Here is a 24,925-nt window from a genome sequence, read left to right on the forward strand (position 1 = left end):
GCTCATTGCTAGCACAGCAGTCTGAGATCAAACTGCAAGGCAGCAGCGAGGCTGAGGGAGGGGCACCCACCATTGCTGAGGCTTGAGTAGGTAAACAGAGTGGCCAGGAAGCTTGAGCTCGGTGGAGCCCACCGTAGCTCAAGGAGGCCTGCCTGCCTCTGTAGACTCCACCTCTGGGGGCAGGGCATAGCCAAACAAAAGGCAGCAGAAACCTCTGCAAACTTAAATGTCGCTGTCTGACAGCTTTGAAGTGAACAGTGGTTCTCCCAGCATGGAGTTTGAGATCTGAGAACGGACAGACTGCCCCCTCAAGTGGGTCCCTGACCACCAAGTAGCCTAACTGGGAGGCACCCTCCAGTAGGGGCAGATTGACACCTCACATGGCCGGGTACCACTCTGAGATGAAGCTTCTAGAGGAACAATCAGGTAGCAACATTTGCTGTTCAGCAATATTCACTGTTCGGCAGCCTCCACTGCTGATACCCAGGCAAACAGGGTCTGGAGTGGATCTCCAGCAAACTCCAACAGACCTGCAGCTGAGGGTACTGACTGTTAGAAGGAAAACTAACAAACAGAAAGGACATCCACACCAAGACCCCATCTGTACGTCACCATCATCAAAGACCAAAGGTAGATAAAACCACATAGATGGGGAAAAAACAGAGAAGACAAGCTGAAAATTCTAAAAATCAGAGCACCTCTCCCCCTCCAAAGGAACACAGCTCCTCGCCAGGAATGGAACCTAGCTGGATGGAGAATGACTTTGATGAGTTGAGAGAAGAAGGCTTCAGACAATCAAACTTCTCCGAGCTAAAGACGGAAATTTGAACCCATCGCAAAGAAGCTAAAATCCTTGAAAAAAGATTAGACGAATGGCTAACTAGAATAACCAATGTAGAGAAGTCCTTAAATGACTTGATGGAGCTGAAAACCATGGCATGAGAACTACGTGACAAATGCACAAGCTTCAGTAGCCGATTCAATCAACTGGAAGAAAGGGTATCAGTGATTGAAGGTCAAATGAATGAAATGAAGCTAGAAGAGAAGTTTGGAGAAAAAAGAGTAAAGAGAAATGAACAAAACCTCCAAGAAATATGGGAATATGTGAAAAGACCAAATCTACGTCTGATTGGTGTACCTGAAAGTGATGGGGAGAATGGAACCAAGTTAGAAAATACTCTGCAGGATATTATCCAGGAGAACTTCCCCAACCTAGCAAGGCAGGGCAACATTCAAATTCAGAAAATACAGAGAACACCACAAAGATACTCCTCGAGAAGAGCAACTCCAAGACACATAATTGTCAGATTCACCAAAGTTGAAATGAAGGAAAAAATGTTAAGGGCAGCCAGAGAGAAAGGTCGGGTTACCCACAAAGGGAAGCCCATCAGATTAACAGCAGATCTCTCTGCAGAAACTCTACAAGCCTGAAGAGAGTGGGGGCCAATATTCGACATTCTTAAAAAAAAGAATTTTCAACCCAGAGTTTCATATCCAGCCAAACTAAGCTTCAAAGTCAAGGAGAAATAAAATCCTTTACAGACAAGCAAATTCTGAGAGATTTTGTCACCACAAGGCCTGCCCTACAAGAGCTCCTGAAGGAAGCACTACACATGGAAAGGAACAACCGATACCAGCCACTGCAAAAACATGCCAAATTGTAAAGACCCTCGATGCTAGGAAGAAACTGCATCAACTAACGAGCAAAATAACTAGCTAACATCATAATGACAGGATCAAATTCACACATAACAATATTAACCTTAAATGTAAATGGGCTAAATGCTCCAATTAAAAGACACAGATTGGCAAATTGGATAAAGAGTCAAGACCCATCAGTGTGCTGTATTCAGGAGACCCATCTCATGTGCAGAGACGCACATAGGCTCAAAATAAAGGGATGGAGGAAGATCTAGTAGGCAAATGGAAAACAAAAAAAGGCAGGGTTTGCAATCCTAGTCTCTGATAAAACAGACTTTAAACCAACAAAGATCAAAAGAGACAAAGAAGACCATTACATAATGGTAAAGGGATGAATTCAACAAGAAGAGCTAACTATCCTAAATATATATGCACCCAATACAGGCACACCCAGATTCATAAAGCAATTCCTTAGAGACCTACAAAGAGACTTAGACTCCCACACAATAATAATGGGAGACTTTAACACCCCACTGTCAACATCAGACAGATCAAAGAGACAGAAAGTTAACAAGGATATCCAGGAATTGAACTCAGCTCTGCCCCAAGCAGACCTGATAAACATCTACAGAACTCTCCACCCTAAATCAACAGAATATACATTTTTCTCAGCACCATATTACACTTATTCCACAATTGACCACATAGTTGGAAGTAAAGCATTCCTCAGCAAATTTAAAAGAAGAGAAATTATAACAAACTGTCTCTCAGACCACAGTGCAATCAAACTAGAACTCAGGATTAAGAAACTAACTCAAAACCACTCAACTACATGGAAACTGAACAACCTGCTCCTGAATGACTACTGGGTAGATAACAAAAGGAAGGCAGAAATAAAGATGTTCTTTGAAACCAATGAGAACAAAGACACAACATACCAGAATCTCTGGGACACATTTAAAGCAGTGTGTAGAGGGAAATTTATAGCACTAAATGCCCATAAGAGAAAACAGGAAAGATCTAAAATTGACACCCTAACATCACAATTGAAAGAACTAGAGAAGCAAGAGCAAACACATTCAAAAGCTAGCAGAAGGCAAGAAATAACCAAGATCAGAGCAGAACTGAAGGAGATAGAGACAAAATACCCTTCAAACAATAAATGAATCCAGGAGCTTGTTTTTTGAAAACATCAACAAAATTGATAGACCACTAGCAAGACTAATAAAGAAGAAAAGAGAGAAGAATCAAATAGACACAATAAAAAATGATAAAGGGGATATCACCACCGATCCCACAGAAATATAAACTACCATCAGAGAATACTATAAACACCTCTACACAAATAAACTAGAATATCTAGAAGAAATGGATAAATTCCTGGACACATACACCCTCCCAAGACTAAACCAGGAAGATGTTGAATCCCTGAATAGACCAATAACAGGCTCTGAAGTTGGGGCAATAATTAATAGCCTACCAACCAAAAAAAAGTCCAGAACCAGACAGCTTCACAGCCGAATTCTACCAGAGGTACAAGGAGGAGCTGGTACCATTACTTCTGAAACTATTCCAATCAATAGAAGAAGAGGGAATCCTCCCTAACTCATTTTATGAGGCCAGCATCATCCTGATACCAAAGCCTGGCAGAGACACAACAAAAAAAGAATTTTAGACCAATATCCCTGATGAACATCGATGCAAAAATCCTCAATAAAATACTGGCAAACCAAATCCAGCAGCAGATCAAAAAGCTTATCCACCATGATCAACTGGGCTTCATCCCTGGGATGCAAGGCTGGTTCAACATACACAAATCAATAAATGTAATCCAGCATATAAACAGAACCAAAGACAAAAACCACATGATTATCTCAGTAGATGCAGAAAAGGCCTTTGACAAAATTCAACAGCCCTTCATGCTAAAAACTCTAAATAAATTAGGTATTGATGGGATGTATCTCAAAATAATAAGAGCTATTTATGACAAACCCACAGCCAATAAAATACTGAATGGGCAAAAACTGGAAGCATTCCCTTTGAAAACTGGCACAAGACAGGAATGCCCTCTCTCACCACTCCTATTCAACATAGTGTTGGAAGTTCTGGCCAGGGCAATCAGGCAGGAGAAAGAAATAAAGGGTATTCAATTAGGAAAAGAGGAAGTCAAATTGTCCCTGTTTGCAGATGACATGATTGTATATTTAGAAAACCCCATCGTCTCAGCCCAAAATCTACTTAAGCTGATAAGCAACTTCAGCAAAGTCTCAGGATACAAAATCAATGTGCAAAAGTCACAAGCATTCTTATACACCAATAACAGACAAACAGAGAGCCAAATCATGAGTGAACTCCCATTCACAATTGCTTCAAAGAGAATAAAATACCTAGGAATCAAACTTACAAGGGATGTGAAGGACCTCTTCAAGGAGAACTACAAACCACTGCTCAACAAAATAAAAGAGGACACAAACAAATGGAAGAACATTCCATGCTCATGGATAGGAAGAATCAATATCGTGAAAATGGCCATACTGCCCAAGGTAATTTATAGATTCAATGCCATCCCCATCAAGCTACCAATGACTCTCTTCACAGAATTGGAAAAACCTACTTTAAAGTTCATATGGAACCAAAATGAGCCCGCATTGCCAAATCAATCCTAAGCCAAAAGAACAAAGCTGGAGGCATCATGCTACCTGACTTCAAACTATACCACAAGGCTACAGTAACCAAAACAGCATGGTATTGGTACCAAAACAGAGATATAGACCAATGGAACAGAGTAGAGCTGATAGAAATAATACCACACATCTACACCCATCTGATCTTTGAGAAACTTGACAAAAACCAGAAATGGGGAAAGGTTTCCCTATTTAATAAATGGTGCTGGGAAAACTGGCTGGCCATATGTAGAAAGCTGAAACTGGATCCCTTCCTTACACCTTATACCAAAATTAATTCAAGATGGATTAAAGACTTAAATGTTAGACCTAAAACCATAAAAACCCTAGAAGAAAACCTAGGCAATACCATTGAGGACATAGGCATGGGCAAGGACTTCACGTCTGAAACACCAAAAGCAATGGCAACAAAAGCCATAATTGACAAATGGGATCTAATTAAACTAAAGAGCTTCTGCACAGCAAAAGAAACTACCATCAGAGTGAACAGGCAACCTACAGAATAGGAGAAAATTTTTGCAATCTACTCATCTGACAAAGGGCTAATATCCAGAATCTATAAAGAACTCAAACAAATTTACAAGAAAAAATACAAACAACCCCATCAAAAAGTGGGTGAAGGATATGAACGGACACTTCTCAAAAGAAGACATTTATGCAGACAACAGACACATGAAAAAATGCTCATCATCACTGGCCATCAGAGAAATGCAAATCAAAACCACAATGAAATACCATCTCACACTAGTTAGAATGGCGATCATTAAAAAGTCAGGAAACAACAGATGCTGGCGAGGATGTGGAGAAATAGGAACATTTTTACACTGTTGGTGGGAGTGTAAACTAGTTCAGCCATTGTGGAAGACAGTGTGGTGATTCCTCAAGGGTCTAGAACTAGAAATACCATTTGACCCAGCCATCCCATTACTGGGTATATACCCAAAGGATTATAAATCATGCTGCTATAAAGACACATGCACACGTATGTTTATTGCGGCACTATTCACAATAGCAAAGACTTGGAAGCAACCCAAATGTCCATCAATGATAGATTGGATTAAGCAAACATGGCACATCTACACCATGGAATACTATGCAGCCATAAAAAAGGATGAGTTCATGTCCTTTGTAGGGACATGGATGAAGGGAAAGCAAACTATCGCAAGGACAAAAAACCAAACACCGCATGTTCTCACTCATAGGTGGGAATTGAACAATGAGAACACTTGGACACTGGAAGGGGTACATCACACACTGGGGCCTGTGTTGGGGTGAGGGGATGAGGAGGATAGCATTAGGAGATATATCTAATGTAAATGACGAGTTAATGGGAGCAGCACACCAACATGGCGCATGTATACATATGTAACAAACTTGCACATTGTGCACATGTACCCTAGAACTTAAAGTACAATAAAAAAAAGGAAATATGCTGTATTTTATATAGAATCCATATGTTTAAAATGATCCAGGCACAAAGACCCATGTGAGTAAGTCTCGTGATCCAAAATATTTTTTAAGAGTTTTTTTTCACTCGGTTTTTAAAATTAATTAATTAATTTACTTTTTTTAGAAACAGGGTCTCCTTATGTCATCCAGGCTGGAGCGCAGTGGTAATTCACAGGCACAAACATAGCGCACCGCAACCTTGAACTCCTGGACTCAAGCACTCCTCCCACCTCAGCCTCCCAACTACCTGGGACTACAGGCACATGCAACCATGCCCCAAAATCTTTTGTTCTTTAACCCAGGTATTGCTTGTTATTCTACACGTGTGGTAATGTATGGAATTCAAAAAGTCACATTGATGTCGAAGTTGAGGAACTACTGATGCTTCCATTATAAGAAATTTTAACATGTACATCTGTTAGCCACAGTAATTCTGTCCCATTGCATGTAATCACTAAAATTAAAAATGAACATATGAAAATAGAGTCCCAGTGCAGAAGCTGAACTTAATACCTTTGACATTTAAGGCAGTCACTTCATCAGATTACTCTCTCTGGTTATAGCCTATGGGAATTCACAGGTGTTAAATTAGCTTCAGAAGGACTCTCCTATTTTTTTTAATGGAAAGCTAGGACACATGGAGATCTGGACATGGAAAATAAACATAAATCACATATGAGATATGGAGTATAGTCTAAGCATTAGTCTTTAGTTTTCTGGGCATGCACAAATCTGTGCCAATCTAACTATCTGGTGTGATTGCTGTTTCATTTCACAATAATAATGCAACAGTTTCAACATTTTAGCTTTAACCTTCTTCATAACTAGAGGAACTATTCAAATGCTTTTGATGTGATAGTAAAGTGATTCTGTCTTTTGAGAATGACAATCAGTGCCTTTGTGATTTCACGGTATAAACTATTTGAAAGGTAGAAATGTGGAAATGAGTAGCCTGTGATGATATTGAATCGTTTGGGTATGTTTCTGAACAGTTAGGAACAGAGAGGAAATACAAAGCCAGGCTAGAAAGAGTTCTTTTTACCCCAGGAATTTTTAGAGTTTCTTGGTGCATATGGATTTCAGAAAAAATTTTATTCGAATTTGATTTATTCTTTTGACCTTGACTGTATGGAATGAATTATAGTTTTACAGTCATAATATAGCAGAGTTGGGGCATTAAATGTTCATATTCACATACTGTTTACAGATACCAAATTGTATGGGTAAGTTTAAGAACACTGATGCAATAAAATCTTGATAAGCATTTCAAATCTATCGTTATTTTATAAAGCCAGAATGTCTGACCTGAAATCACAGCATAGATTTATTTTGTCAGTGGAGATGTAGCACGCAAAATAGACTGGTTTTGGTCTCATTGTTTCAAAGACTTATTTCAGCATCTGCCTATACACTCTTATTAGAAGGAGAGCTACAAATTCCGTTGGCTTTTCAGCATTAGAACTGGCAATCATTCAAAAATAACATCTTTCATGAGTGTTCCCAGTGTTCTTCAACCAAGGAGTACAATGTATGAATGAATGAATGAATATCTGAATCAACTCATTTGTATAAACAAGTTTGAGGGATTGTAAGGGTGATGATGACTTAGAGAAAAACCTTGTTTATTTGTTTAGTGTCCCACAAACTTAAAAATCCATCTCTTGAAAAATTTTAGCTAATTGCTACAAAATTTAAAATCTTTGAAATTATTCATTTTAAATTAATTTGTTCTTCTGCTAATTGGTATTCCTCTGTACTCTGTGACTGTCGTCGTAATTCTGACCTGTCACTACTTTCAATCCACAGCTTTTATGGAGAGATTCTGCTCATGGTTGGCCTTAGGAGAAACAAATCAGTCAGCTGCAGCCCTGGAAGAGATAGGAAACATTGTATGTGATCGGGGAGGCTACCACCTTTGCTTCTCATTTGTGACAGCCTGAGATTTCCCCAGGAAAAGAAAGTCTGTAGCAAGTAAGCCATGAGTTGAATTCAAATTTAAGACTTCTGCCTTTCTAAAGTCTTGTTCAGTTTATTAAGTGTCTTGCCTCCTGCTGCATAAGCTTTAGATAAAGAGACTGTAGTTTTCCTGGGGGTGTGAAACCCAGGTTAAGCAGACATCAGAAGGGAATTCTCAAATGAATTTTCAGTTAGTGCATTGACAGTCTCCAAAATTTGAACCTTAGCAAATACAGTGTTCTTTTCAATTAATGTCAAAACATCAGTTAGCCTGCCGGTCTGTTACACTAACATGGTATCTACATTCTGTGGTTTTCAGTTTGACCCTACTGGAGGTAAGGTTTAATTGTCAGTTTCTTTGAATATCAGTAGAATAATTTCAGGAAAATTTTTTACCTTTTTACTTGCCCCGAGGTTATTCTGATATGAAATTTTCTCTTCTTGGTTTTGTAATATGCTGCAACTGCCTCCAAGGTTGACTCAGTAAGTTATTTAGAAAATCTTTCTTGAGGAAAACATAGGTTTTATTTGCATAGTTTGGAGCTTGATGGCATCATATGCATGTGCATTCTTTGTGAGAAAAGCAGTTGCAAATTGCTTCCTTCTGATGGTGTCTGATGTGCTTCTTAGTATGGGATAGCTTCCATAATTTAGAAAGAACTTAGTCCTACCTGTGGTAAACTGTGGCTGAGGCAAGGACTCTGAGAAGTAAGATGTTTTGTTTTTGTTCATTCTGTGTTTTCAGTAATTACATGCTGTCAGCTTTATGGGATCTCAGAGCTTAACAGTGTCTAGTACCTGGAAGATGGATAGTGGCATTGAATAAATGAGAACCTGGAAGAATGAATAAATGAATGAATGAAACTTCATGGTATTGTAGCTCACAGGATTTGTAAAATGCTTATTAGTTCTGAGTGCAGGCTTTGGAATGACTGGGTTTCTGAGGTACTAAAATCTGTAGAGAGGAAGCACAGAGCAAAGTATGCAGAGGAGGCCTCCTCTGACATCCCATCTATTCAACTATTCATGCATGCAAAGGTGATAGTAAACCTGGAAGATGCTTTTTAAAAGAAGAGTAATAAATATAATGAAATATAAATGTACCATCACATAATATATTCAAAGATCATTTTATGTTCCTGTTTTGTACAGGTTAATTTGAATTTGGATAAGCTAATTAAATTAAATTTTGTGTATTTTGTATCTGTTAAGAGTGTATTTGATGACTCACTGAAGAACAGATCTCTTATCTAGAGTACGCACTTGCGGTGGCCATGAAAACACACTACCTTGATCTTCTGCTGCAGGGGCGTAATTAACTTAGGGTGACAGGCTCATTCTGGGAAGACACAGGACTCATCCTAAGAGTGACTATGGTATGGGGACTCTCTATTGACCTGGATTAACTCCTGAATTGCTCTGCAGTCCAACCCTTCTACTACTTGATGTCCCTTTCTTCCCTATTTCCTTCTATAGGTATCAGATTTCAACTGAAGTCTGAAGACTCTTGTTGCCTTCTCTTCCTCCCTTTGTCAAAAAACCTCTTGCCCATCTAACACCATCTTGGTGTCTGCTTTCTGGAGTCAGGATCTAGTTGATGCAAATGGTACCCAGACTCATCCAGAAACCTGGCAGAAACTTGAAGATTTGGGACCTGCTGAATCACCCCTGAGCAGAAGAAGGATACAATATCCTGAGTGGCAGATGGGGCCTGGGTAATACCTGACACTTGATGGCAGTCCAATTGCAGTGGTGTCTTGCAGGTGCAGTCACTCCAGCTTTTAAAAGAAATGGGTGGGGAGGATAGCAATGCTTACAAAGACAGCAGAGACAGCTCATTCAGGATAATTTGTATTGATATGCCCTGCAGAAGGATAATAAAGAATTGGGGGCTACAAACAAGCAAGTCAAGGCTAAATGTTATGGCTGGAGAGCCTGTGTGGCGCCTTACAAAGAAGCCATTTCTCCTGTAGTGGAAGGACAGACTCAGTTGAATAACAGACTAAAAATTTTGTAGTTAAATTCACAGAGCTTCAGACATTTGAAACCTTAGCCAAGATAGGCCTGTAATGTGTAGGTCGGGACCATGGTTGGGATAATGTAAGACCCTGAAATGTGGAGTAAGGATGCCTGGATGGATGCCTCTGAAGATTTTAGCATCGTATACACTATAACCTCAGAGCTTACAGAGCAGCCCATCCTTCTCTATTAACACCTATTAGAAAATGCTAGAGACCTCTCCCCTGCAACGCAACAGCCATCTATCTCAGGAGATGCCCCTATCTCCTCTCATGGGTACTTGTACTCACCATGCTTCTAGTTTCCGTATCAGGTAAGACCAGAAAACCCCAAGAGAGCCTAGATGCAGCATTTATAAAAGGCATTAATGGTTTGGTGGCAATAGGGTCACCAGCATCACTAAGAAGTTCAGTGGTGGGTCTCCTTGGCAGGCCAAGGCTGGCAGGAGTGATGGAAATAGAGATGGGTCATTATCTTCTGTGGGGAGAAATAGAGCACTGGAGTTAGAGAAACCAGATGGGAAATCTGTTGCGATGAGCCTTACATGGTAAATGGGGTGCTATTATTAAATGTGGCCCAGATAGAGTATTGCTGAAATTCTCAGAAAAGAAGTATGTTTGGCTTACAACCTAATAACGCCACAGCTTGATTACAACTCCCTGATGCCTTCTTTATGGACATCCCAGGCTTTGCGTATGTCCATAATAGCCTCTTGACCAAAGATGGTTCAAATATGGGGCATATACAAGAGGCTAAACCCTTAAATGTTTGAATAAATCTAGCTATGTTCTTCCTGAAACTGCCCAATCCCCACTGAAAAATGGAGTCCGTTGAAAGACTGTGGTCCATTATCTCTACATACCTCCAGAAGAGAGTTATTATCCCTATACTAGCCCTTGTGATCCTTTTGTTCTGTCTGTTACAAACACAAATTAGTATGACTGCCACTTTGTACAAGATTTAAGGGCCATTAACACAATTTTACTTTCCTGCTTTCCTATTATCTCCAACTCAAATACTGTCCTATCTACAATCTCTAGAACTGCTGCTTACTTTACAGTGGTAGATCCATGCTTAGCATTCTTTAGTAATTCTTTTCTTCCAGACTCACTGTATCTATTTACACTCACTTGGAAACAATACTCATGAACAATTGTGACCAAGAATTTACAGAAACACCCTCTTACTTCTTGGAAATACTCAATGACACCTGAATGACTGGAGACATTCTATTTCCCAAGGACTCCACTCTTATACAATATATAGATGATCTTGTTTGCTCTCTAGATTGAGAGTCCTGCAGAATTGATTTATTCCACTTGCTGACAGTGTAAGTGTACAGGCACACAAAGTCTCTAGGGGTAAACTCCAATTTTGTCAGCCCCACGTGTATTTTCTTGGCCATGATATCAAACAAAAATTAAGGGTCTTTTCCCTCAAAGACTGCAGGTTATTCCCGACTTTCCTGGCCAATTACTGAAAGACATCTTAGAAAATGTCTTATTCCCATACAATATTGTAGACATGGATTTCTAACTTTTCTGGACTAACTGCCCCCTCCTGTAAGCTAATGAAAACTGACAATCCTGCATTATAGACTCACTAGAGAATGTATTTTACCACTTAAATAACTCTCCAATGATCATACATGTTTCTTTCTGTTAGTACATTGAGACAAGTTTGGAGGATTCTAACTTAACAAGAAAATGGGCATCAGAGACTCACTGCTTATTATATCTTCACATTGATTTCATGACAAAAAGCCTGCCCTCCTTGTTTGCACACAGTGACAGCAGTGCAAGGTCAGCTGAGGCAACTGATGACTTAGTCTTAAGATTTTTGCTTAACCCTGTGGTTCCTCATATCATTGAGACCTTCCTTTGGACTGAAAACTGCTTCAATTCTTCTGTTACTAGACTGGCTTCCTTTGAAATCCTTTATTCTTGGTGGATATGTTTATTGCTTTGATTGTAGTGTTGATATCACAGGTGTATACATACGTCTGAACTTATCAAATTGTGTACACTAAATGAGCAGGGTTTTTTTGTATATCAATTATACTTCAATAAAGCTGTAAAAAATCCCTTTACCTATAGACATTTCTATCCATTGTTGCAAAATCCTAAAATCTGCTATTCCTCTTCCTCTCCCACATGACTGCTATATACTTATTTGGGAGTTTTTCTTGCTACTACCTGGACACTTTGAAACCCTTTTAGACTACCTAAATTGTGAAGTATTGTGGATAAAACCTGTTTGAGAACTGAGCAAGGACACTATTAAGCTGGGTATGCAATCAGAACACACTAACATTTATTCAAATTCAACTCTTTTCGAGATACTAAATCTGCACAAGTTGCCAAAGTTATAGCTCTTACTAAGTCCTGCCAGTTAGCTACAGATAAGAGAGAAATGCCTATATAGAAACATTTTTGTAGTGGTGCAAGATTTTGGTATGCTTTGGAAGAAACATCGCTTCTTAATTACAGCTGATATATTCCAATTAAAGCAAAAACATAAAAGCAATTTTAGGAAGCAAAGGTTCATGTTGCAACAGATTAATATACTAAACAATCTGTGTTAACACATCCAAGCTGCCAAGCAAGTCCAAAATTCAAAGCTAAAATGAATTCCTGACTATTGGCATTAGGCCTTGAGTCAATTTCAGAATCAAACACCTGATTCTGAAATAACACACTGGAAAAATCAGATTGTTTGCTTCACCCAGAAGGCAGCTGGTGGTGCCAAGACAGCTATTTAGTCTTCATTGAGATGCTGAAATAGAATCTCTCAAAAAAAAAAAAAAGCTGGTTGTAACCGTACATGGAAAGGATAATTTAAAATATATCCTGAAGAAGTATCGATGGGGAAACCCCAACAAGATTGAAGAGCACGTCTTTGGTGTATCTTCCATCAAACCCCTAAATCCTGTGCAAACCTTGTCCCAAATGTGGGACGAGGACATGGCGAAAACTTTTAGGCTATTGAGTATATCTGCAAATAGATTTCATTCAGTTGTTCCCTTGTGTGGTCATGAATATGTTCTTAATCATAGAATAGTGTGTGTTTTCTGGTTGGCTGGGATTGTTTCCTTTTCATAAAGTAACTCTTCTGACAGTAGCAAAGCAACTTTCCGACTCTGTGTTTCTCACTTGAGTAATATTCGTCTATTTATCTTGTTTTGGGGTACCCATGTCACAAGACCATTAATTAAGGCATTCTATGAAGCTTTGCCTGTCAACCAAAGCCTCACTGTTCCTACCACCCCCAGTCCTTAGACAAATCAAGACCCGTTAAAACGGAAACTTGTGAAACTCTCTGAGCAACTTCAGATGCTACAGCGAAAGGTTTACTCTCAGCATTCTGGCTGTTAGGCCCCTTTTAACAGGAACTCACAGATTATCCCCAAATGAACTAGTCGCTGGATGCTCATCCATATGGGGATATCACCCTCAATTTTTGACTCTGCTCATTCACAGGCCAATATAGCCAAATGCTGTAGAACTTTAAGGCCAACTCATTTTCAATGAGACCTTGTGGCTTTTCCCACAGATAAGTCACAGAAAGCACTGCATGACTTTCAGCCAGGAGACCTACTGTACTGAAAATGAGAGCAATGTAAGACTATTCTTGAACTTTATTAGACGGGATTTGGAACCACAAATTGTGCAATGAAACTCCTGGGAACTACCTCTTGGATTCACATCTCTTAGTTAAAAAGACAGCATATACCCATCTCCCAGATATCCTTGCCCGTGTAAAATCTAGCACTGGGAATCTCTTGGGATTCTCCAGAAGCTGATGCCATCATAAAGTAGATCTCTTTCTCAAGAACATCGGATCAAAGCCTATTAATACCAGAAACAATTAATTGCCACCTCTGTCTTTACCTCTTTCATTTTTCTTTTCATGACTATCATTTTCTCTCTGTGTTGGTTTAGGAATTTTGATGGTAAAAATGAGATTCTTTAAGGTTTTTCCTCTAATCATGCCATTTTGGGTAAATCAGTATTACACAAGCCTATTAATATCAAACCTCCCCTTCCATAGACTTGGATGGGGAGGAGATCTGTTCTGTGCATCCCAGGTCAGCCTGGGTGTTGGTTAACAGACACTACTGGTTATTCTCATGTTTATGCTTGTCTCCCTAGTCATTTGCTCTGTTTTCTCCAGGGGTTTAAATGCTGCTATGCAGCCACTCACTCGACAAATGATTGAAATATATATAACTACAAAGAAAACCATCGCAAGACGCTTTGATGGCAGTCATCAACAGCCAGGCTGAGGCTGTTCTTGGAGTGGTGTAGATCAGGAGTTCTGAAAACAACAACAACAACAACAACAACAACGTATGGTCAACTGATGAGACTCAGAATCTCTGTGGGCCAAGAAGTGAGACTGTGAGTGTCCTTGAATACCTAAATGTTTTCTGCTTTGACACTGGTGTGACTTTAGCCCCACGACCATTCCTTCTCTCTTTTCTTGGCAATCCTCCCGTGAACTTAGTGCTCACCCATGTTGATAAATCTAAATTGCTTAACCAAAGGCTTCCAAATCACAAGAATAATTCCCCCCTATTCTGAGACCCATCTTTGATGAACCGTTCCTGAAACTAATGGAAATTTAGTGGTTCACTCTTTCTCAAGCATTATAATGTCATTTTATTTCTTCACCCTCTCACACACGTGTCCTTCCTGCCTCAGTGTCAACCTAGAGTGCTCTCTCGCCTGCCTCCACTCTCCATTGTCTTTAACTCCTCCTCATTCTTCAGTCTGAGGATCTAAAAGTTCTCATCCTTAGAACAGCCACCCTGAACTCCTTTGTATGCTCTTTTCCTTATAACACATATACTAATTTGCAATGATCTTTCAGTGTGATTATTTGATGACTGTCTTTCCTCCCTAATAAACTCTACACTTCACAAGGGTGAGGACTGAATCTGGTTTGCTCCTATTTTATCCCCACAATGCTTGCATGTAGCAGCTTCTTGTAATGTGATTGTTGAAAGGTTAAAGAATGAAATGAACAAAATGATGTGAATTAATTCATTCATAACAGTAGTCAGGAATGATTTCATCAATGGAACCGGAAGATTTCAATGACATAAACTACAAATGTCTGCTTGTCTCTGCAGCAGGGGTGCTTTGACTCTGGGTTTCATTTACAGCTAGTGAAACTTAGTGGACATTTAATTCCTCTCTGAAACATTCTTTTTTAAAAGATATGTTAATATATATAATTAGATATCCATCAGATCTCATTGATCTGAGATTACACTATCTTGTTCATGACGAACAAGGAAGAGAAAGGAGAGGGAAGCAAGGAAGAAGTGACTTGCATAATGAGAAATATAGATAGTAGAACAAAATATACTGACTTACTTTATTATTTTGGAAGTAATTTGACTTAGTTCACTTATGCATCTAGAGTTACCATACCACAGAATGGCCAAGAGGATCTGAATTTTGCCTGATTATGCACAGCCTCGATTAGTGTGTGATGTGTTTTTAATGCCCTTTTAGAAAGAAAATTGTAAGCTGTCATAACATGACTCTAACTGGAAAGATAATGTCAAACCTTCTTAGAAAACACTGTAGGATATTTCAATTCTCTTAGCAAGAAAGAGCACAAATTTAATTATGGATCAAAATGCCTTCTGCATCAAGTGGAGGGAGGTGGTTATTGGAAGTCCTGTGGTGCTTCTTATTTTTCAATATGACAGGAAACTAGAAACCCAAATATCCAAGTGATCCAATTTATATTTGTTCCCATGGTTTCTAATATGTAGTAGTACCTCATGCAGTTCTATTTGAAAGCAAAAAAGGTTAATGAATTTCTTGACAATATGCAAATATATTTACGCCTATGTTTATGGTCTCAGACAACACCCACAAACACACATATACATGACCCATGGGGTACTAGTAGTTTATTGCCAATACCACTCTTACTAACAGTGTGGTAACACATTGTCACATATTATTTGATTGTATTGTTCCTGGAGTTTCAAAGGCCTAGAAATAGAACCTTCCATGATATCATCACATGCTAAACCTGGAGAGGAAAACAAATATCAGGACAGTGAATCTTCTTTCCCTCCTCTTTCTGAACTCTAGCCCTGTAGACTGAAGCCTATTCTCAGCATTGCCACCATCCACTGTTTTCCTGTGTATAACCTTTAATTAATGGAAGCGATTTTCACCACATTGAAGGTTTTCTATCCTGGATTACCAAGAAAAATAACGCAAGCCCACTTTCCCGTTAATCACATAGCCAAAACATGGAGGCCATTGATAAGTGATAGCTCTTCAGTCACTCAACCACTATCTGCTTCAGAAATAAGGCTAATGATATAGTCTACATTCTTCATTAGACTGAAGTAACTGATATAAAACAGTTATTGGGTAATTTTTTGAGTTCAGTGAGTAAAAATTCAATCCAAAAGTAACATTGTTAGCTTTACTTAGGGTTTTTTTTCTCATGACTCGGAATACTTAAGAATATATATCTGAACAATATTGCATTATGAAAATATTTTTATACCTAAGTTTTTAAGTTTGAAAGGAAATTACTTATCAACTTGCTCTGATGACTATCTTTATAGTAGGCAGAATAGCCTCCCAAAGATGTCCACTTAATGTCCAGAACCTGTGAATGTTACATTGCATGGAAAAAAGACTTGCAGATACAATTAAGTTTTTAGACTTTACAATAGGGACATTATCTCAGATTATTTGAGTGGGCCTAGTGTAATCACATGAACCTGTGAAAACAGAGAAGTTGGCCTGAAGGCAGAAGGCAACTGAGGCACAAGGGAAAGAGAAGAGTTATGAGAGAGATACCTAAAGTAGAGCAGGATGTGGTCCCTGCTGCTGGTTTGAAAATGGAGCGGGCAATCTGATGGAGAACGCAGGACGCCCTGAGGGGCCAGCAGCTAAACATGCCTTGTAGTTCCCAGAAGCTGAATTCAGCCAACAACCTCAATGAGCCTCCAGAGAGAAACACAGCCCTGCCAACACCTTGATTTTGGCCTTGGGAGACTCCAGACAGAGGACTGAGCTGAGCTCCACTGTACCTGGATGTTTTCTGCTTAACAGAAACTGAGAGGGAGAACCAAATATTGTGTTAAGTCACTGCATTTGTGGTTATTAGTTAGGGCAGCAGGAGAGAAGCCACACAATATTTCTGCCATGTTAAGATTTAATGGATTCAGTGTCTGATGAAATGTACTGATGTATAAAATATTTGATGGAAAACATCTATCCATCTATCTTCCCACTTTCTGGGGTTCATTTTCTATAAAAATGTTCCAATTTCTCAATATAAAAAATCCTTGGAACTGAAAGCTTTGAACTCTGTTGAAAATCTTGAAGAAATATATTCTGAGACAGCTTTAAACTCAGCAAAACATGTCTTTCCATCCCTTGCCTTTTCTTTCATGCCTGACCAGCTAGAAAAACCCACCCTGGAAAATCGGAAGCCATAGGTAACGCTGTCATGCTTCCATTCATTTAACACCTGCTGCAGAGTCCTTCATTCTTATTATCTCAGCAACAGATTTTGCCCTTGGACAGTTTGTTCGGTGGAAACATAAAAAGAGGCAGGCTGTTGACACAGAAGGATGATTGTTTTTCTGAGTTGGTCCTTTTAATTTAAAATGGAGCTTCAGAGAACAGGGGGATTTCTTTGCCAGATTCCCTTTCAATCCTGTAGGGCTGAGCAATACCATGGCTAGGATCGGGGTGCCTCACCCATTCATTCCATCATCTCGTGTTGTGGTACTTGTCATCTTCAGTGCTCAATAAAGGTTTGTCAAATGAATGAATGACCCAAATAGCCATTTTATTGTAAGTTTTTGGGGCTATGTAACTGAGTGCTGAGGCTCAGTCTTCATTCAGTTTTTTTTAAAAAACTTGTGGTTGCCTTGCCTTGTGCAAGGCTCACTGTATAGTATATCTCATATAAGTTGGGCTACTATGTCTGTGCATCACAGGAGGGAAGGTGGTCCCTATTTCTTATCTCTAGAAGCCTGCTTCTGCATTTGCTTTGCAAAAAATACAAAGGCTTCTCAAGTGTAGGATTTACCCTAAAGCTGAAGGAGCTGTGACTCTCTGGGCAGTTATCAGGCTGATTCAGTTATTTACTAACTCCGAGGGACTTGCAGTCGAGTTGTGCTTGGGACACCTACCTCCGAGGATGCGTCCCGAGATAAACGGTCTGATATCCATGAAACCCAGGACTTCTACCAGCCCCAAAGCCAAGCAAGGACATGCAATGCATTTCTTTGTGTAGGAATAATTTAATTTTGAAATATACATATCATGTTAAAGTGTCTATTAAGGCAATTGATTTTTTTTTTGAAAAATTTGAGGCCAGAGTTCTCATAATCAAGGAATCATTAACAGTGAAATTTGACTTTTCAATTTCACCAGAGCAACTGTTCTCAGGGAGTGAAATGGTAGCTCCCTTAAGTGGTTTTATGAAACTGATCATATATATATATATATATATGTATAATATATATGGATATATCCATCACATATATGGATATATCCATCACCACATACATATTCCTCTATTCTTTATTGATGGTTCTTTCTCATGGCCCAGAATTCTCGAGAGTATGTGTCAGAAAAGAATAACGTTATCAAACTATTTTATGCCTAATGTTTTAAATTTGAAAGAAATATCACTTATGAGTTCATTATGGATTGATAGTGTCCCCCTCAAAATTCATACATTGAATTTTTAACCTTCCCCACCCCATAACTCATAGTATGACCTTATTTTGGAAATAGGGTAATTTCAAATATAATTAGTTAGTTACATTAGTTAGTTAAGATGAAGTCATATTGGAGTGGGGTGGGCCCTTAATCCACCCTTAATCCTAAAAGGGGACTATTTGGCCCCAGGCACCCATGCAGGGAGAATGGGATGTGAGCATGAAGATGATCATCTACAAGCCAAGGAGAGAGGCTTGGAGTAGATTCTTCTCACATAGCTCTCAGAAGGAACCAACCCTGCCAACACCATGATTTCAGACTTCTGGCCTCCAGAACTATGCAATAATACATTTCTGTTGTTCAAACTGCCCTGTTTATTGCACTTTATTGTGGCAACCCTAGAAAATTAATACACTTAAAAAATCACTTATCATCTTGCCCCAATAACTATATTTGTGGTAGGCAGAATGACCTCCTAATAACCTCCATACCCTAACACCCAGACCTGTGAATATACTGTCACATGGCAAAAGGGACTTCGCAGGGACAATTATAGTTATGCACCTTACAGTAAAGATCTTATTTGGATGATTTGGGATATTTGTGTTTATGCCATGAAAACAAAACCACAAAGTAAGCTTCCAGTTGTCACGTAGGAGAACTGTATTCCTTATGGTCATGTGAGGTGGCGATTGCGAAAAGGTCTGGGGAACTGATTAGTAGCACGTGCTTTGAAGGAAAAACTCAGTGTCTCCAAAGGCCCAAATGAGAATTTTTTATCTTATGTTACTATCATTATAAATGGATTAAATAGCAACATTATTTTTATTTGAAATTTCAAAGCATACTGAAGACAGTGAAAGATTTTTACGCTGATCAACTATGGGTCAAAACAAATGAGGACCTCCTCGTAGGGTTAGTTTTTTATGTTTTCAAAAGAGCCACATATGAATAGGAAAATGAGTCCACTGTTGTACCCAGCATTTGCTTCTTTATAGGAAATCAAATTACACTTAAGTGGATACCTTCATTTTTTACAAAAATAAATACTACTTTTGTTGTTTTTGTTTTTATGTATTTACAGGCTTGTCAAAGTGGTTGCCTTTTCTTAATTCCTGCATGTTGTTTATTATTCTGCATTGATTTTTAAATGCTTTTAACATTTTATATTTTTTTGCCTTGTATTCTAAGAAGCCTAGTCATTGCCTGTTGTTTTTCTTCACTCTCTGTTGACATGACTGTTATTTTCAATTCACTCACCCCCACACTTACAGATGACCTTTTTACATTTTCCCAGTGTCTTGATGTACTTCTCCTCAACCTTAAATCTGAGACACATTTTTCAAAGCATATAGAACATCTTTATGTTTCCTAAGGAAAACTCTCTTATAGTATTGGGCTGCATGCACACACACACACACACACACACACACACATGCTTACACGCACATCTAGAGATCTGTTGGCATTCTATCAGTGCCAACGATATGGACATCAAGTGAAGTTTCTGACATAAAGATGTTCTATATGCTTTGAAAAATGTGTCTTAGATTTAGGGTTGAGGAGAAGTACATCAAGACATTGGGAAAATATAAAAAGGTCATCTGTAAGCGTGGGGGTGAGTGATTTGAAAATAACAGTCAATTCGACAAATACACAATCTTTTTTAACTTACTGATTTCTGACTGATTTTTTTGAAAATCTCAAGTTGTATCTACATAAGTTCAGAGAAACTGCATTATTTTTCTAAAAACAGTTAATTCCTGTATAACTGCGTTTAACTAACTCAACTGAAAGCACACGTAGTTGATGGTAGGTAAACATTGGGTTGCCATTACTTTCAATGGCAAAAACTGCAATTACTTTTGCACCAACTTAATACACAATATTCTTAGTTTGCAAGTTATGAATTTATCTTGTTTTTCAAGCTAAAGATTGGTCTTTGAAAGCTGTGGCGACATGCCCTAAGGCCCCAGCCTCCGGGTTTAGAGGCTCCTGTAAAATGAGCCACCCACGCTGAGCGCAATCTCCTCCCTGCAGCTCCCTGCCATGTTTCACGGAGGGCCCCAAAGGTCAGGTGAGGAGGCTGCTTGCACAGGAGAGGAGGGAGCTCCCTTTGCCTGGCCCTGTGGCGGGAAATTAATATTTTTGGAGTTATATAAAGGAGGTTTTGTGGATATCCCACTGACATGAGAATTAATTCATTACTTGTGGATTATTAACGCATGCTCAGCAAATATGTTTTTTAGATTGTTAAGAAGAGGGAAAGACATTGGCTAATTAAACTTCTCATTTACCTTTTAGATTTCAGTGTGTAACTTTCAAAAATGTGTGCTTTGGCTGAAAAGGCCTTTCTTTTAAACAAAGATTTAAAATGTAGTTTTGTGGTTAAAAAAAAATCACTCTAAAAGCCTCATCATTTAGTACTAAAGAAGAGAATGAAGAGTAGATTTCAGTATTCCTGGGACTCTCACAAACCAAGGAGGTCTAGGAAAAGAACTGCTACAATTCCTCAGGTTTTGCTAAAAGTCTCATTTTAAATTCTAAGGTCTCATTTTACATGGGAAAGAAAAGAATATTATTCATAAGCAAAATAAGGAGAAATACTTGATATAAATTTTTAAAATCTTATTGGGGACCCACTTTATCTTTTAGCCACATCTGGGATTTGTGGCTTGAACCATCATCTCTGTCATGTATTCCACCGACACTAGCAAGCCTCAGGCCCACAGCTAGTCTATCGATGGGAGGTCTTTGAATAAGTTAGAAAAGGCTCTCCCGCTGGGTGGATGCAACTCACAGGTACACTGCCTGCTGCTTTTGTGAGAAGAAAGCCCTCCCAGAACAGCATCCCCCAGAGGGAGCAGCTTTGCTGGCAGAAGGTCCCAGGGTACAGCCCTGCTTACCCCTTGGTGTGGTCCTTTTGTACATTGGTGCCTTTTGGGCCGTGCTTGGCTGGCCAATCATACCGTGAATTTGCATGTTGATTGTACTATTTGTAGGACCATTTTCCTATGTTGCCGTCAATCTCCTTATTTTTAAGAACAAGTATGTCATATCTGCCGCCTGAGAGCCAGCAGTCTATGCTCTTACACAGCACTCCCAGCAGAATCCTCTCTCAGGAGAAAAAGCTCAAGTGGAAACAGACCTATTTACTGATCAGCAGAGGAAATCCATGCCAGCTCTCAAGGGTCACTGGGGATATGAGGGGGACCAAGAGCATGGAAGAGAGCAATGAAGACAAATGAGCGATGGAGCTGATGGCGAGAAGACAGAAATACTACAGAGAACGAAATGGAGCTCAGATACATCAGACCCATGTGAAAATCCCACTGTTCACATATTCTCAGATTTAAGAAGATACTGCAATCCATGTAAAAAGAACAGAATGGCACAGGAAAATGAATAATTCAAGAAAAAGAAAATTCATAGAAATCAAGAAATAAATTTGAACAACTCCCCAGAACATGGAGCAACAAATTAAAAAATGAAAACATGAGACTGTTCTGAGTGCTGATGTGAAGTAGAATGGATTGCTGTGTGGGGTGGGGGGAGTTTCACAACGAGAGAAGCAGTAGAGAGTGTGCATTCCCCACCCTCTCAGTGCTCCTCACCCAGGCCAGTATGAGGATGGTCAGTGCTGCAGGTGAGAGAGGTTGCCCCCTAACATCCATGGGCAGCATTTATGTGTGTCTCAAAGGAACATCTGTGTGACTTTGTAACAGTGGAACCTCCCTGGTCCCATAAGTGGTCTTGCTGAGAAGCGGGGTGTCGAGGATGGGGAGTCCTCAGTACCCACTGGCTGGTGTTGGTCTGTTTGTTTTCCTGTTGAGCTAACTTTCACATCCTGACCCTGCTCTCTGCTAAGCTATCAAGGCAGAGAGCAAGTTGGCCTCCAGGGTCCTCTAGATAGAATTGCCCCAGAAACATTGATGTTTTGGTGATGCAGCATCTGACTCACAAAAAGGTCAAAGTGAAAGCAAAAAGATTATGGACAAAAAGGACATTCTCAAAGAAATTCTAAAAATAATAATAATGTTTTAGTGCTGGAGAAAGACCCAAATCTTCATACTGAAAGACCCTAAATAATAAAAATAAGAGTAAAAATAAACCCTTCTAACATTTTGCAAAGGAAAAAGCCAATCAGATTATCTACAAAGAAATGAGAATCAGGCTGATATCAGATATTTTTAAACACCAAAATTCAATGCTAGAAGATAATAGAGGAATGCCTTCAAAATTCTGAAATCATTTGGAACCCAGAATTCCAACAGAGCTAAGCTGTCAATGAAGTGTGAAGTCGGAGAAAACATAATTTTGGACGTTGAGTACTCAAAATATTTACTCTCCCCATGGCTTTTCTTAGAAAGTTACTTAAATATTATAGCAAATGAGAAGTCTTGCCTGACTTCCAGGACCTAGGAAACAATGGCTCTAACCCACATGAGCTAGTGAGGGAGTTTCCAGAATGGTAGCTCATAGCAGTACCAGAGTTCAGATGAGAGCATGAAGATAGAGACCTCCAGGGAGGAAGGAGAGAATTCTCCACTTAATAGGTGTTATAACTGAGAGGACAGAGAAATTAAAGCAAAATCCAGGAAAAACAATGGTAAAACCAAAGCTATAGCCCAAATACAAAGCAAACTAAGATGTGTCACAGTAAGTAATCACCGATGGAGAACACTACAGCGATAGTTCATTTTACATTTGTACTAGGAGCTACATGGGTCCCAGGGTCATGTCATTGAAATGTAGAAAGGGAAGTTCAAACCTCATACACTAAGTGACTTAGGAAGTGAATATTTAGGGAAGGAGTCTTTCCTTTTCAATTGTTTGGAATAGTTTCAGAAGAAATAGTACCAGCTCCTTTTTGTATTTTTGGTAGAATTCAGCCATAAATACATCTGGTCCTGGGCTTTTTTTGGTTGGTAGGCTATTTGTTACTGCCTCAGTTTCAGAACTTGTTATTGGTCTATTCAGGGATTCAACTTCTTCCTGGTTCAGTCTTGAGAGGGTGTATGTGTCCAGGAATTGATCCATTTCTTCTAGATTTTCCAGTTTATTCGCGCAGAGGTGTTTATAGTATTCTCTGATGGTCGTTTGTATTTCTGTGGGGTCAGTGGTGGTATCCTCATCATTTCTCATTGTATTTATTTGAATCTTCTCTCTTTTCTTCTTTATTAGTCTAGCTAGCGGTCTATTTATTTTATTGTTTTTTTTTTTTTTCCAAAAAGCCAGCTCCTGGATTCATTGATTTTTTGCAGGGTTTTTCGTGTCTCTGCCTCCTTCAGTTCTGCTCTGAGCTAGATTATTTCTTGTCTCCTGCTAGCTCTGGGGCTTGTTGGCTCTTGGTTCTCTGATTCTTTTAGTTCTGATGTTAGGGTGTCAATCTGGGATATTTCTAGCTTTTCGATATGGGCATTTAGTGCGATAAATTTTCCTCTTAACACTGCTTTAGCTGTGTCCCGGAGATTCTGGTGCATTGTTCCTGGTACATTGTCCCTAACTCATTTTATGAGGCCAGCATCATCCTGATACCAAAACCTGGCAGAGACACAACAACAACAACAAAAAAAGAAAATTTCATGCCAATATCTCTGAAGAACATCGATGCAAAAATCCTCAATAAAATACCAGCAAACAAAATCCAGTGGCACATCAAAAAGCTTATTCAGCACAATCAAGTCAGTTTCAGCCCTGGGATGCAAGGCTGTTTCAACATACACAAATCAATAAACATAATTCATCACATACACAGAACTAAAGACAAAAACCACACGATTATCTCAATAGATGCAGAAATGGCCTCCTATAAAATTCAACATCCTTTATGTTAAAAACTCTCAATAAACAAGGTATTGAAGGAACAGATCTCAAAATAATAAGAGCCATATATGACAAACCCAAAGCCAATATCATACTGAATGGAGACAAATGAATTCATACTGAATGGGCAAAAGCTAGAAGCATTCGTCTTGAAAACTGGCACAAGACATGTATGCCCTCTCTCACCACTCTTATTCAACATAGTATTGAAAGTTCTGGCCAGGGCAATCAGGCAAGAGAAGGAAATGAAGGGTATTCAAATAGGAAGAGAGGAAGTCACATTGTCTTTGTTTGCAGATGACATGATCCTGTATCTAGAAAACCCCAAAGTCTCAGTCCAAAAGCTTCTTAAACTGATAAGCAACTTCAGCAAAATCTCAGGATACAAAATCAATGTGCAGAAATCACAAACATTCCTTTACACCAACAACAGAGAAGCAAAGAGCCAAATCATGAACTCCCATTCACAACTGCCACAAAGAGAATAAAATACCTAGGAATACAGCTAACAGGGGAAGTGAAGGACCTCTTCAAGGAGAACTACAAACCACTGTTCAAGGAAATCAGAGAGGGCACAAGCAGATGAAAAAACATTCCATCCTCATGGATAGGAAGAATTAATATCGT

The 24,925-nt window shown here is 39.1% G+C and overlaps 1 long non-coding RNA gene across 1 annotated transcript in view; it reads left to right on the forward strand.

Annotated features, from left to right (window-relative positions):
- Window positions 1-15,075, forward strand: part of LOC117976851 (uncharacterized) — a 292,637-nt gene extending 277,562 nt beyond the window's left edge. The window contains exon 4 of the long non-coding RNA XR_010110171.1: window positions 13,923-15,075. This is a non-coding gene — a long non-coding RNA (uncharacterized LOC117976851). The remainder of the gene's footprint in view (window positions 1-13,922) is intronic.
- Window positions 15,076-24,925: the final 9,850 nt, after the last annotated feature.

This window comes from Pan paniscus, chromosome 17 (assembly GCF_029289425.2).
Source record: "Pan paniscus chromosome 17, NHGRI_mPanPan1-v2.0_pri, whole genome shotgun sequence".
Classification (NCBI taxonomy): domain Eukaryota; kingdom Metazoa; phylum Chordata; class Mammalia; order Primates; family Hominidae; genus Pan; species Pan paniscus.